Raw genomic sequence first — 12,366 nt, 5'->3', positions numbered from 1 at the left:
TTACGCACTGTTTTAAACCTAGATTCAATAGCAAATCAAAGTAAAATCAAAGTTCCCAATAAAGTAACACAAGATAGTTCGTAAGTTACTCTCCAGTGCTAAAATTCTATTTCTTAAATAAAAACAGAAAAAGTTCCTGGTTTTAACTTTACAAATTAAAATTTCACATCTTTATTTCACATGGTCTTTGTCTAAAATGCCAAGTTAGAAAATCACTTATACCATTCAATGGATTTCTGAGTAAGAAATTTATCATGTGGCCACAGGAACTCTCTGGAGCAGTAAATGGGAAAACAAAAACAAAAGCTTATTCTTTTTGGCTTATCTCCAGTGCCAATAATATTTTTTAATGCCAGTGACATTAAGGTGGTGACAAATTTCTTTTAGATGACTCATAATGTCTTGTTGGAGCCCTTTCTATATCTTCCCTACCAGTATATATGTTTTAAGTCCAAGTTAGCTCCCTGGAGGCCTCAGGATCATCCAGAGTCAGGAAAAATTAAAGTCCTTGGTCTTTAGGGGGAGAAGTGAAGGAGACAGACAAACTGCCATGAGGCTCCTGGATTCTCAACTCCAAAGTTACCAACTTCTCTCCTCATCCTGCTACAAAGCGAGTTTCTGGCCTCTGGCCTCTGCTCTCTAATCCTTGCTTATGATTATCTTAACATCAAACATTGAGTCAAGATCAACTGTGAAAAGAGCCATTTATCCAAATATATGCTAATGGAGCCATTGTTTTATATCAAATAGATAATTAGCTTAAGTGCTCCGATTGTCTGATTCAAGTACATCTTTTCATAGTTTCAGACCTTTACATATGTGTATCTACTTTTCCCATGGACACTGTATATTACTTGAAAATTAAGCTACAAATTTATGAAAAAAATGTTTTGTAACTACTGCTCTTATTATTCAATCCTAGGATTACCTTAAGTAAGAAATAATTATGTCCAGCTGTTAATGGGAAGCATACTGATGTGAGTTTAAGAGCTATAGCTTTAAAAGCAACCACCTACAGAGTTGTCTGGATTTCAAGGCTATATTCACACCTCTGGGATATCCAAACTGCCAGTATAAATACAAGACAAACTACAGAGGTTTAAAAAGAAAGTAGTGAATAAAAATTAGATGGAGGGAGATTCACAGATAGTAATTATAACTTTAATTGTGAATGGGATGTTTATAGCAGCTCTCTTTGTGGTGACAAAGAACTAGAAATTACAGGGATATTCATCACTTGGGAATGACTAAACTAATTGTTGTATATGGTTAAGATGGAATACTATTGTGCTATGAAAAATAATGAGTTCAGTGTTTTAGCTCTAAAATTTTGAGCAACTAAATTATATTAAAAATAAAGAACATATAAATAAAAATGCTATGCGTATCTAGAAAAGGAAATAATAAATATAAGAGTGCATAGAATAATTTTACACATATGCACATGAAAAACATTTATATACACATATAAATATATATGTGTGTATATATATATATATATATCTTTATAAATATAGATGTAGTTACAACTACACTTATAAGTACAGATATAAATGACATTCCTATTTATTGTAGCCATCTCTGAGGTGGGGACAGGGAGAAAAAAGAAATCAATACAGTGTTTGTTGTATATTTAAAAGGAACAGCAAATGCTTCTTGCTAGATTCACAATTTCATGTGCAACCATCTTTCTTTTGTGCTGTTATGAAAATGCTTTTTTTCTCTAAATTAAAAATAAAATATTATTTTGGAGTTTGAAATGATGTATATATTCTTTTTAAAGTTTTTTTTTAATATACATTGCTCTGTGAATCATGTTGGGAGAGAAAAATCAGAGCAAAAGGGAAAACTCATGGGAGAGATAAAAAACAGAAAATAGAAGTGAACATAGCTGGTGATGATTTACCAGTCTCCTTAGCTCTTTTTTTCTGGATGCAGATGATATTTTCTGTTCAAAGTCTTTTGGGATTGCTTTGGTTCACTGAACTACTGAGAAGAGCAAAGCCTTTTATAATTGCTTATTGCATATTCTTGCTCTTATTGTGTACAATACATTCACTCAACATCAGTTTATGTAAATCTTTTTCAGGCCTTTCTTCATTTTATATAGAACAATAATATGCCATAACCTACATGTACCACAACTTGTCCAACCATTCCCCAATTGATGGGCATATACTGCTTTTCCAATTCTCTGCTAACACAAAAAGAAGTGCTGCAAACATTTTTGTGCATGTGGGTCCTTTGCTCTCCTTTATGATTTCCTTGAGATAGACCCAGTAATGGCACTATTGGGTCAAAGGATATACCCAGTTTATAGCCCTCTGAGAATAGTTTCAGATTTCTCTTCAGAATGGTTGGATCATTTCACAACTCTACCAACAATATTGCATTAGTATTCCAGTGTTCACACATCCCCTCAAACATTTATCATTATCTTTTTCTGTCATTTTAGCCAATTTGAGAAGTGTAAGATGTTTGGTACCTCAGAGTTGTTTTAATTTGCATTTCTCTAATCAATAGTGATTTAGAACCTTTTTTTTTTCATATAACTACAGATGACTTTAATTTCATTATCTGAAAATTGGGACTTCCGGTTAAGATGGTGGAGAGGAGGCACACAGCTGTGTAGCTCCGTGCTTTCTCTCACTATCCATTTCATTGCAAGCTTCTGAATTAATGCCTGACTGAAAAAAAATCCACAAATAGTTACCAAGAGAAGCCATACTTCAAATTCTGTTTCTACTGGAGGGCTGGGACGGTTTTAGATCGGGCGCAGGCAGCGGGCAGCAGCAGTGAGAGCACAGGAGCAGACTGGAGAGGGGGTGAGGAGTTATCGCAGCCGTCTCTGCGGGGAGAGCTTTGCTACAGGATTGAATACTTTGCCCCGGCAGCAAGTCAGCAGCCCAGCAGAGAAGCTAAAAACAACGGGGGTGAAGAATACAACCCCAAACAGCTGGAGTCTCTCAGGACCTGGCCACCTTCCCCCCCTCCCCCCCCCCCCCCCCCCCAGTGACTCAGCATGCTCTGGGATTTCAGAGCGCAGGTGCAGCACAGTCGGACTAGTGCCTCACTGCTGCCCCCCGAAGTCTGTAGAGGAAGCTCAGTAACACCATCCAGCCCCTCCCCCAAAGAAAGACTCCAGTTTTTTCTTCTTTTCTTTGCTAGTTTGTCTTTGATTATTAGACAGAATGAGCAAGAACTGAAGAGGAGTTTAACCCTTGACAGCTTCTATGCAGATAGAGAGCAGACTCTAAATCCTGAGGAGACTAAAAACAGACAGTCTCCAGGTGAATCCCCAAAAGAGGAGATTATCTGTTCCTCAGCACAGATGAATCTCATGGAGGAAATTAAAAAGGCTCTCACAAGGGAGCTAGAAGAAAAATGGCAAAAGAGCCTGGAGAAGTCAGTTAAAGAGAGAGTGGATAAAGAAATAAAATCCTTGAAAAATAGGATTGGTGAACTGGAAACAGAAAATAGCTCTCTAAAAAACAAAATTGGTGAAATGGAAAAAAATTCCACAGAACAAAAGAACTCAATGGGACAATTAGAAAAAGATTTTAAAAGAGTGAGTGAAGAAAATACTTCACTGAAAATCAGAATCGAACAATTGGAATTGAATGACTCAAAGAAACAAGAAGAATCAGTCAAGCAAATCCAAAAAAATCAAACAATGGAAAAGAATGTGAAATACTTTCTGGGGAAGACAACAGACCTGGAAAACAGATCCAGGAGAGACAATCTGAGAATCATTGGACTCCCAGAAAAGAATGATGAAAAAAAGATCCTGGACACTATTTTCCAGGAAATTATCAAAGAGAACTGCCCAGAAGTCATAGGAACAGAGGAAAAAATAAACATTGAAAGAATTCATCGATCACCCACTGAAAGGGATCCTACAATCAAAACACCAAGGAATATAGTGGCCAAATGCCAGAACCCTCAGATGAAGGAAAAAATACTGCAAGCGGCTAGAAAAACCCAATTCAAGTATCAAGGAGCCACAATAAGGATCACCCAGGATCTGGCAGCATCCACACTAAAAGATCGAAGGGCCTGGAATATGATATTCCAAAAGGCTAAGGAACTTCGTATGCAACCAAAAATAACTTACCCAGCTAGAATGAGCATCTTTTTTCCAGGGAAGAAGATGGACATTCAACAAAGTAAGCGAATTTCACCTATTTTTGATGAAAAAGCCAGAACTTAACAAAAAGTTTGATCTATAAATATAGAACTCAAGAGAAATCTAAAAAGGTAAAGATTAATCTTGGGAACTATATTTCTGCTATAAAGATGTATAAAGAATGCATGTATATCTTGTTCTAGAAACTGATGTGGAAAGGACATTGTACCAGAAAAAGGGTAAAGTGGGGGTAGTACATCTCATGAAGAGACATAGGAAACCTAGTATATCTGAGAGAAAGAATGGAGGGGGATGAATATAGTGGGTATCTTACTGCCCTCAGAATTGGCTTTAAGAGAAAAATTTTAGACATATTCAATCTATGGTGAAACTTCTCCCACCTCATTGAAAAGTGAGAAGGGAAAAGTGAAAAGGGAAGGAATAAGCTAAGCGGAAGGGAATATGGAAACTGGGAGGGAAAGGGGTAAGATAGGGGAAGGAACTCTAAGGCAGGGGGAGGGATACTAAAAACGGAGGGCTGTGAGAAGTAAGTGGTGCTCACAAGCTTAATACTGGGAAGGGGGGTAAAAGGGAAAGAAGGGAGAAAAGCATAAACTGGGGTTAACAAGATGACAAGTAATACAGAATTGGTCATTCTAACCATAAATGTGAATGGAGTAAACTCCCCAATAAAGAGGAAGTGGTTAGCAGAATGGATTAAAAGCCAGAATCCTACAATACGTTGTTTACAGGAAACACACCTGAAGTGGGGAGATACATGCAGGTTAAAGGTAAAAGGTTGGAGCAAAATCTACTATGCTTCAGGTGAAGTCAAAAAAGCAGGGGTAGCCACCCATTATCTGAAAATTGTTCATATCCTTTGACCATTTATCAACTGAGAAATGGTTTATATATATTCTTATGAACTTGACACAGTTTTTTTAAATATATTTTAGAAATGAGACCTTTATCAGAAATAGTGGCTGTAAAGATTTTTTCCCCAGTATTGTACTTCCCTTTTAATATTGTTTCTGTTGGTTATGTTTGTGGAGAAACTTTTTAAATTCAATGTCATCAAAGTTGTCCATTTTGCCATTCATAATGTTCTCTAGTTCCTCGTTAGTCCTAAATTCCTCCCTTCTCTAAAGATCTGATCGGTAAATTATCCCTTGCTCTCCTAATTTGTTTATGGTATCATCTTTTATGCTCAAATCATGTGTCCTTTTGATCTTATTTTGGTATGGGTTGTGAAATGTAGGTCTATGCTGAGTTTCTGACATATTATCTTCCAGTTTCCCCAGCAAATTTTGTCAACTAGTGAGTTTTTATTCCAGAAGGTAGAGTTTTGGGATTTATCAAATACTAAATTGCTATAAGCCTTGATTATTGTGTTGATTCTATCTAAACTATTCTACTGATCCACCACTCAATTTCTTAGACAGTACCAAATGGCTTTGATGACTGCTGCTTTATAAAATAGTTTTAGATTTGGTACTGCTAAATCACCATACTTTGTATTTTTTTTTCATTGGTTCCCTTGATACTTGATCTTTTGTTCTTCCAGCTGAATTTTGTAATTATTTTTTCTAGTTCTATAAAATAAAGTTTTGGCAGTTTGATTTGTATGGCATTGAATAAGTAGAATTTAGGCATAATTTTTATTTTTATTATATTAATTCAACCGAGCTATGAACAATTGATATTTTCCCAATTATTTAGACCTGATTTTATTTGTGTGAGAAGTGTTTTGTAATTGTATTCATATAGTTCTTGGGTTTGTCTTGGCAGGTGGACCCCTAATTATTTTATTTTTTCTACAGTAATTTTAAATGGAATTTCTTTATCTCTTGATGATGAGCATTTTCAGTAATATAGAAATTCTAAGGATTGTGTAGGTTTGTTTTATATCCTGCAACTTTGCTAAAGCTGTGAATTGTTTCCAGTAGGTTTTTGGATGATTTTCTAGGATTCTCTAAGTATATAATCATATCATCTGTAAAGAGTGATAGTTTGATTTCTCATTGCCTGTTCTAATTCTTTTCATTTCTTTTTATTTTCATGTTGCTAAAGCCAAAATTTCTAGTACAATGTTAAATAATAGTGGTGATAATAGGCATCCTTGTTTCACCCCTGATTTTATTGGGAATGTGCCCAGCTTCTCTCAGTTATAAGTAATTCTTGCTGTAGGTTTTAGAGATATACTGCTTATTATTTTAAGGAAAACTCCCCTTTTCCCTATGCTCTCTAGTGTTTTTAATAGGAGTGGGTGCTGTGAAAATAAAATACTTTTAATTGAAATTTGGTAGTTAATAACCCTATAATAGTTTCTAAGTATTCCAGTGAAAGGAAGAGTTAACTGATATGGCAAACTTCATTGCTGTTTTATTTTATGAAATGGCCACAGCCTTGCCAGTTCTCAGCAATCACCACCCTTTAGCCAGCAGGCATCAACATAGAGAAAAGAATCTCTACCCTATAAAAACGACTCGTTGAAGACTCACTCAGATGATGGCTAACAATTTTAGCTAAAAGAATTTTTATTTAAGGTATGTACATTTCTAGACATAATGCAATTCCACATTTAATAGATTATTGTATAGTGTAAACATAATTTTTATGAATACTGGGAAACCAAAAAATTCATGTATTTGGCTTTATTGTGAATTCACTGTTTTGCAGCATTCTGGAATGGAAGCTACAGTATCTCCAAGGTATGCCTGTGTTTGAAACAAAAGAACAATAATCTGATCCAGTAGGTTTATTTTATAGATAAGAAAATTAAACTTAAGGAAAGTTAAAGCACTTACCAAAAGACAATTAGCTAAAAATGCCAAATCTAAAACTAGAGCTCCTCTCTTTTGATTTATCTTAGAATACTATTTTTTTTACTATAGTATGATGGAAGAAAGAATCAGGTATGTATTGGGTTTTTATTTTCCAGCAATATTGACAGAGAACAGCAGTTGATCTCTGACTAATTGATTTCTGTCCCCATTCAAGCTGTTATCACAAAAAGTTCAGCTAATAGAAGTAGTCTGGTATTAATGTTAACAGAATGTAAAGATATGGTAGAACCATATTATCCCTTTACAAAATAGAAAAAAGTTTCACCTTTGCAGAATTAGGAGGCAGCACATGTCCTATATTCCTTTAGGAATTATGAAGGTTTTCTTAATGAAACTGGAAGGTGCAATGTAGTTAGCTGAGAATATATTCCTCATGTGCCTGATAGCCTTTAGAAGGCTAGTCACCAATTGAAGCAGTCCAGATGAGGAACAATGCTTTGGAGTATGATCCATATACCTAATCCAAAGGATAGAATAGGGGAAAGATAATTTTCCTTACTTCCCCTACAGCAATCATTTGTGCTTTAGAACAAAGCTAATAGGAAACATTTCATGAACCTAGTACATATACTTTCCAGACATACATGAGCCCAAGGGGGAATGACCTAAGTTAGGAAGCAGAAATGGAATATTTGGCAGCAAAAAAAAAAAAAAAAAAAAAAAAAAGAGTGAAAACCATGGATTCAAGATCTATAGAGTAACAGACCCAAGCAATCCAGCTGAGTAATCTACTTAGTATAAATGAAAACTCCATTAGGAGAAAAAGGACATTAAGACTTTGTTGTACCAAAAGATTGAATTGTCTTGATTGCATTTGTTCACATAATTATGCCTAACTACTATTGTACTCACTCTCATATACATTGCCTATGAGAGTATGCACTTTGGCATGAACAGAATATTTTGCAGATACTTTTTGAAAATGGTAAAAACAAACAAAAAAAAACCTTTTAATAAGTGCTTTTTCTTTAAGCTAATTGTGTCTACTAGATAAGTGTTAAAAACCCTGTTAAAGACTTATGATCTTATAGATCCCTAGAATATCCTAGAATCTGGAATTGGCAGTCACCCTCAGATGACCCAATTTGTCAGTTTGACTTTAATGTGGAGGAATAGCACAGAGAGAGTGCTATATTTATGTGCCAAGAAAATCATATAATAGACCAAACTAGTTTTCATATTGTGCAATATAGAACCATATGAACTTCCTCCAAAATGTTCTTGAGAAACAGAATCATAAACTTGATTTCTATTTTTAAGACTGAACCCAACAAAAACTATGCCAGAACTGCTATCTTTTTCTTCTTTTCTTGTCAAATTCCCACCCACATAGAAAAAGGCATGCTGGGAATCAGGAGATATTAACAGTTCAAAATGAAGAACACGCCTATGAAGAAAGGGCTCTTCTAAGTAATGATCCAAATAATAGGAAATAGTATGCTGTTCCAAATCAAATCAGAGTTCACAGAGAAACCAAATTCAAGAAGTTATATAGAAATTAGGAGTGGAATTTTCAGCAGGAGTCCAAAAATAAGAAATTATGTGGTAAAGGAGAATATCTAAAGGGAAACAGAAGTTACTAGTGAAATGTAATAAAATTAAAACAAAATTCTTGATTGAACTAGATTTAGTAAACACGACTTCAAATTCCAGATTTGCCACTTACTACCTCAGTTACCTTGGCAAAGTAACTTGAGTTCACTATGTCCATGATATGTTATCTATAAAATAAAAAGAGATTGTTGGGGCCAATATGTCAGAGTATAAAGAATTATAGCCAAATTCGCATGCCTATTTGCATCCCCACTACTCTTCCAAACATATCTAGAAAACATAATGAACCTAGTCCTAATCAGAATATCCAAGAAAAAAAATTTCTAGCCCAGCAAGGGAAACAGAAAGTCTGTGATACTGGTGTTATAATGAAACATTTCAATGAAAGTAGTACTTATGCACCAGAAAGAAAAGAAACCCAAAATCCAGAGGGAGAGCTCTAAACATGTTCAAAGAGTAATAATATATACAAACTAGCAACTTTTTTGCTCACTAACAAGATCTGGATACACCGATTAAAGATGAACTGAGAAGATGCTCTGTGCCTATAAGTAGCTATCCAGAGTAAGGAGTAGATGCAAGCTTTCCATGTACCTAGCAAGTTCAGAAGTAATAGGAAGCAGCTATTTGACTCAGATATCAGGAGTTGTGTGAGTTCTCAGTCCTAGTTTCTGGAATACTCTAAAAACTGCACTAGAATAACCAGGAAAATAATTCTAGGGAAAAGAGGCTTGTAGTTCCGTCACTCTGAACCAGTATTCTGAATCAGTTTGTACCTATTATTGCTTTCTGAAAAAGTTTAGGGCTCTCTCTCTGGATTTGGGAATTATTTTCATTCTGTTACATAAACACTAACTTCACTGAAATGTTTCACTAGATCCTGTCACCAGTATCTGCAGACTTCTCTAATTCCCTATTTGGTCTAGAAATTTTTTCTTGGATATGCTAGAAAAAATTTTACTTGGATGTTCTGATTAGGGCTTGGTCTATTGTATTTTCTAGATGTATTTGGAGGAGTAGTGGGGATACAAATAGTCATGGGAGTTTGGCTTTATTTCTTCATACTATGACATGTTGGCCCCATTAAGTCCTTTACATTTTATAGGTGGCAGATCATGGACATAGTGAACTTTCCAGCTATATGATAGAAGCTGAATTCAATAGGATTCTACTGGAGCTTCAAAAAAGGCAAGGCCATTGATATGTTGCTTGTATACAAACAGTGAAGTCAAGAATTTTCTGAGGTCAAACTAGAATGACAACAAATAGACTTAGTCCTGGATTGTAGATTCTCAACATGAGTTGTCCCTTGGATTCTAGAATAGCAAAACAGGCAATACACAAAAAATATAGTAACAGAATTAGCCCAGACATTGCTGCAAAAGTTCACAAATTCTAGCCCTAACATTAAATCCAAAATTAGAACTAGATCCAAAGAATGAGCACAAAAACAAAGAATCTCATTAAGGATATTCAATATAAATATAAAAGAAGATTGACTCCAAATCATCTATAAGCCACAAAGAAAAATACAGCTTGGTCACAAGTTCAATGAGAATTCCTGTAAGAGATAAAGCAAGAGTTTTTAAAGAGTTTTAAATATAATTATAAATAAAATGAGAGAAGTAAAAAAATAAGAAAAAAAATCATAAAAGTAATTAATACTATGTCACAAACTGTATAAAAATTTTGTCCAAATGACAAATTCCTAGTAACAGCATGAAAAACATGAAATATTAAATGCTAAAAATTGAAAATAGAAGAAAATATAAGGTGTTTAGTAGAATAATATTGACCTTGTAAACACATTCAGAAAAGTTAATTTAAGAATCACAGTAGTCTCTGAAAACCATGACAAATAAAAGAATCTATGTATTGTTTTTCAAGAAATCATTTAAAAAAAAAAAAAAACACCCAGTAAGAAATGACCAACACAGTGAATACAGAGAAGCTTGGAGAGAATTACATGAACTGATGCTAAGTGAAATGAGCAGAACCAGGAAATCATTATATACCTCAGCAACGACACTATATGAGGATGTATTCTGATGGAAGTGGATTTCTTCAACAAAGAGATCTAATTCAGTTTCAATTGATCAAGGATGGACTGAAGCATCAACACCCAAGAAAGATCACTGGGAAATGAATGTAAACTGTTTGCATTTTTGGTTTTCTTCCCAGGTTATTTTTTACCTTCTGAATCCAATTCTTCCTGTGTAACAAGAGAACTTCGTTTCTGCACACATATATTGTATCTAGGATATATGGTGATATATTCAACATGTATAGGACTGCTTGCCATCTGTGGGAAGGGGTGAAGGGAGGGAGGGGAAAAGTCAGAACAGAAGTGAGTGCAAGGGATAATGTAAAAAAAAAAAAAAAAAAAAAAAAGTACCCAGGCATGGGTTCTGTTAATAAAAAGTTATTTAAAAAAAAAAAAAAAAAAAAAGGCTAGTTCAAATGGATACAAGGGCAAGAATGGGAATGTTGGTCATTTCCATGAAAAATTCATGTTCGTAAAATATAATATATTTTTTTAAAAAACACCCAGAACTTCTAGAACTACAGAGCAAAGTGGCAATAATAATAAGAATGCAATGTTCACAGAAGTCCCAAAGTAAAAATGCCTAAGAATAATATGGCCAAAATTCAGAAAAACATTCTAGAATTAATCACTAAGAAAGTATTCAAGAGTCAGGGGGGGAAAAAAGGTCAAAATCACATCTAATTTACAAGCTACCATTATAATGCACTAGAAAGCTTGGGATACAATATTCCAAAAATTGCTGACTTGTAACAAATAAGTATTGTCAAGCAAAACAAATCCACTCATTGGTCATGTCTAAAGAAGCATTTCTCATTTTAAACCTTTATAGCATTATTTCTTTGTTAAGAGATAAGAAACATGCCTTAGACTGGTCTGAGGTAGATATTAGTTATTTAATTGATCAGAATTCTTAAATCCTTTAAAGTTGTTTTTCTTTATGATATTGTAAGTAATTTGTTTAAGTCTGATAAATTTTGTTCTATACTTTACACTGCCTCATTTCATAGAAATCTTTGCTTTCTCTGAATCTAAACTTTAGTTTCATCTATTAAAAATATTTTGGACAAATGATATATAAGGCCTTTTAGCTCCAAATCACGTGATCTTATATGTTCATTCAGTTAAAGAACATTTGTTAAGTACCCAGTATGCATTAGATATGGGAAATAAACATCAAAAAAAAAATTAGTCCCCGTTTTCAGGCAGTTTACATTCTATTGATGTTAAACCACAAATACAGGTAAGTAAATATAAAAAATATATACATAGATGTACATGCTTTAATTCATGAGAACAGTGATCTGTGCCATGGAGCATGGTGGAATGTAAGCTGATTTTTACTGCATGGCTGCCTCTGCTACTCTATCATCTATGACAGCCACTTGACTTACTATCATAGGAATATCTTACAGAAGGTTTATTTTGATCCTCCCAGTTCCTAATTGTTTCCCCAAAATCAATTGTATATTATTATATATTTGTGCATTGAATATAGAAAAGTTTGCCATATAACACAAATTGATAGATTAAAAATATGTATTTATATATGATAAAATATGATATATATATGATATAATTATAGATGTGCTATTTATGTATAATATATATGTTTTATATTATGCTATATTTTATATAATATAAATTGTTATATAATTATATATAATACAACATAAAAGTATAATTACACTTAATATTTATTCCACAATAATTAATATATTGGATTTTCTATATATTGGACATATGTGCATATATTCATATATATGCATATATGCAGTGTATAATTTCTGAAAGAT

The sequence above is a fragment of the Antechinus flavipes genome, chromosome 1 (assembly GCF_016432865.1).
Source record: "Antechinus flavipes isolate AdamAnt ecotype Samford, QLD, Australia chromosome 1, AdamAnt_v2, whole genome shotgun sequence".
Classification (NCBI taxonomy): domain Eukaryota; kingdom Metazoa; phylum Chordata; class Mammalia; order Dasyuromorphia; family Dasyuridae; genus Antechinus; species Antechinus flavipes.
Note: the sequence above shows the minus strand (reverse complement) of the source record.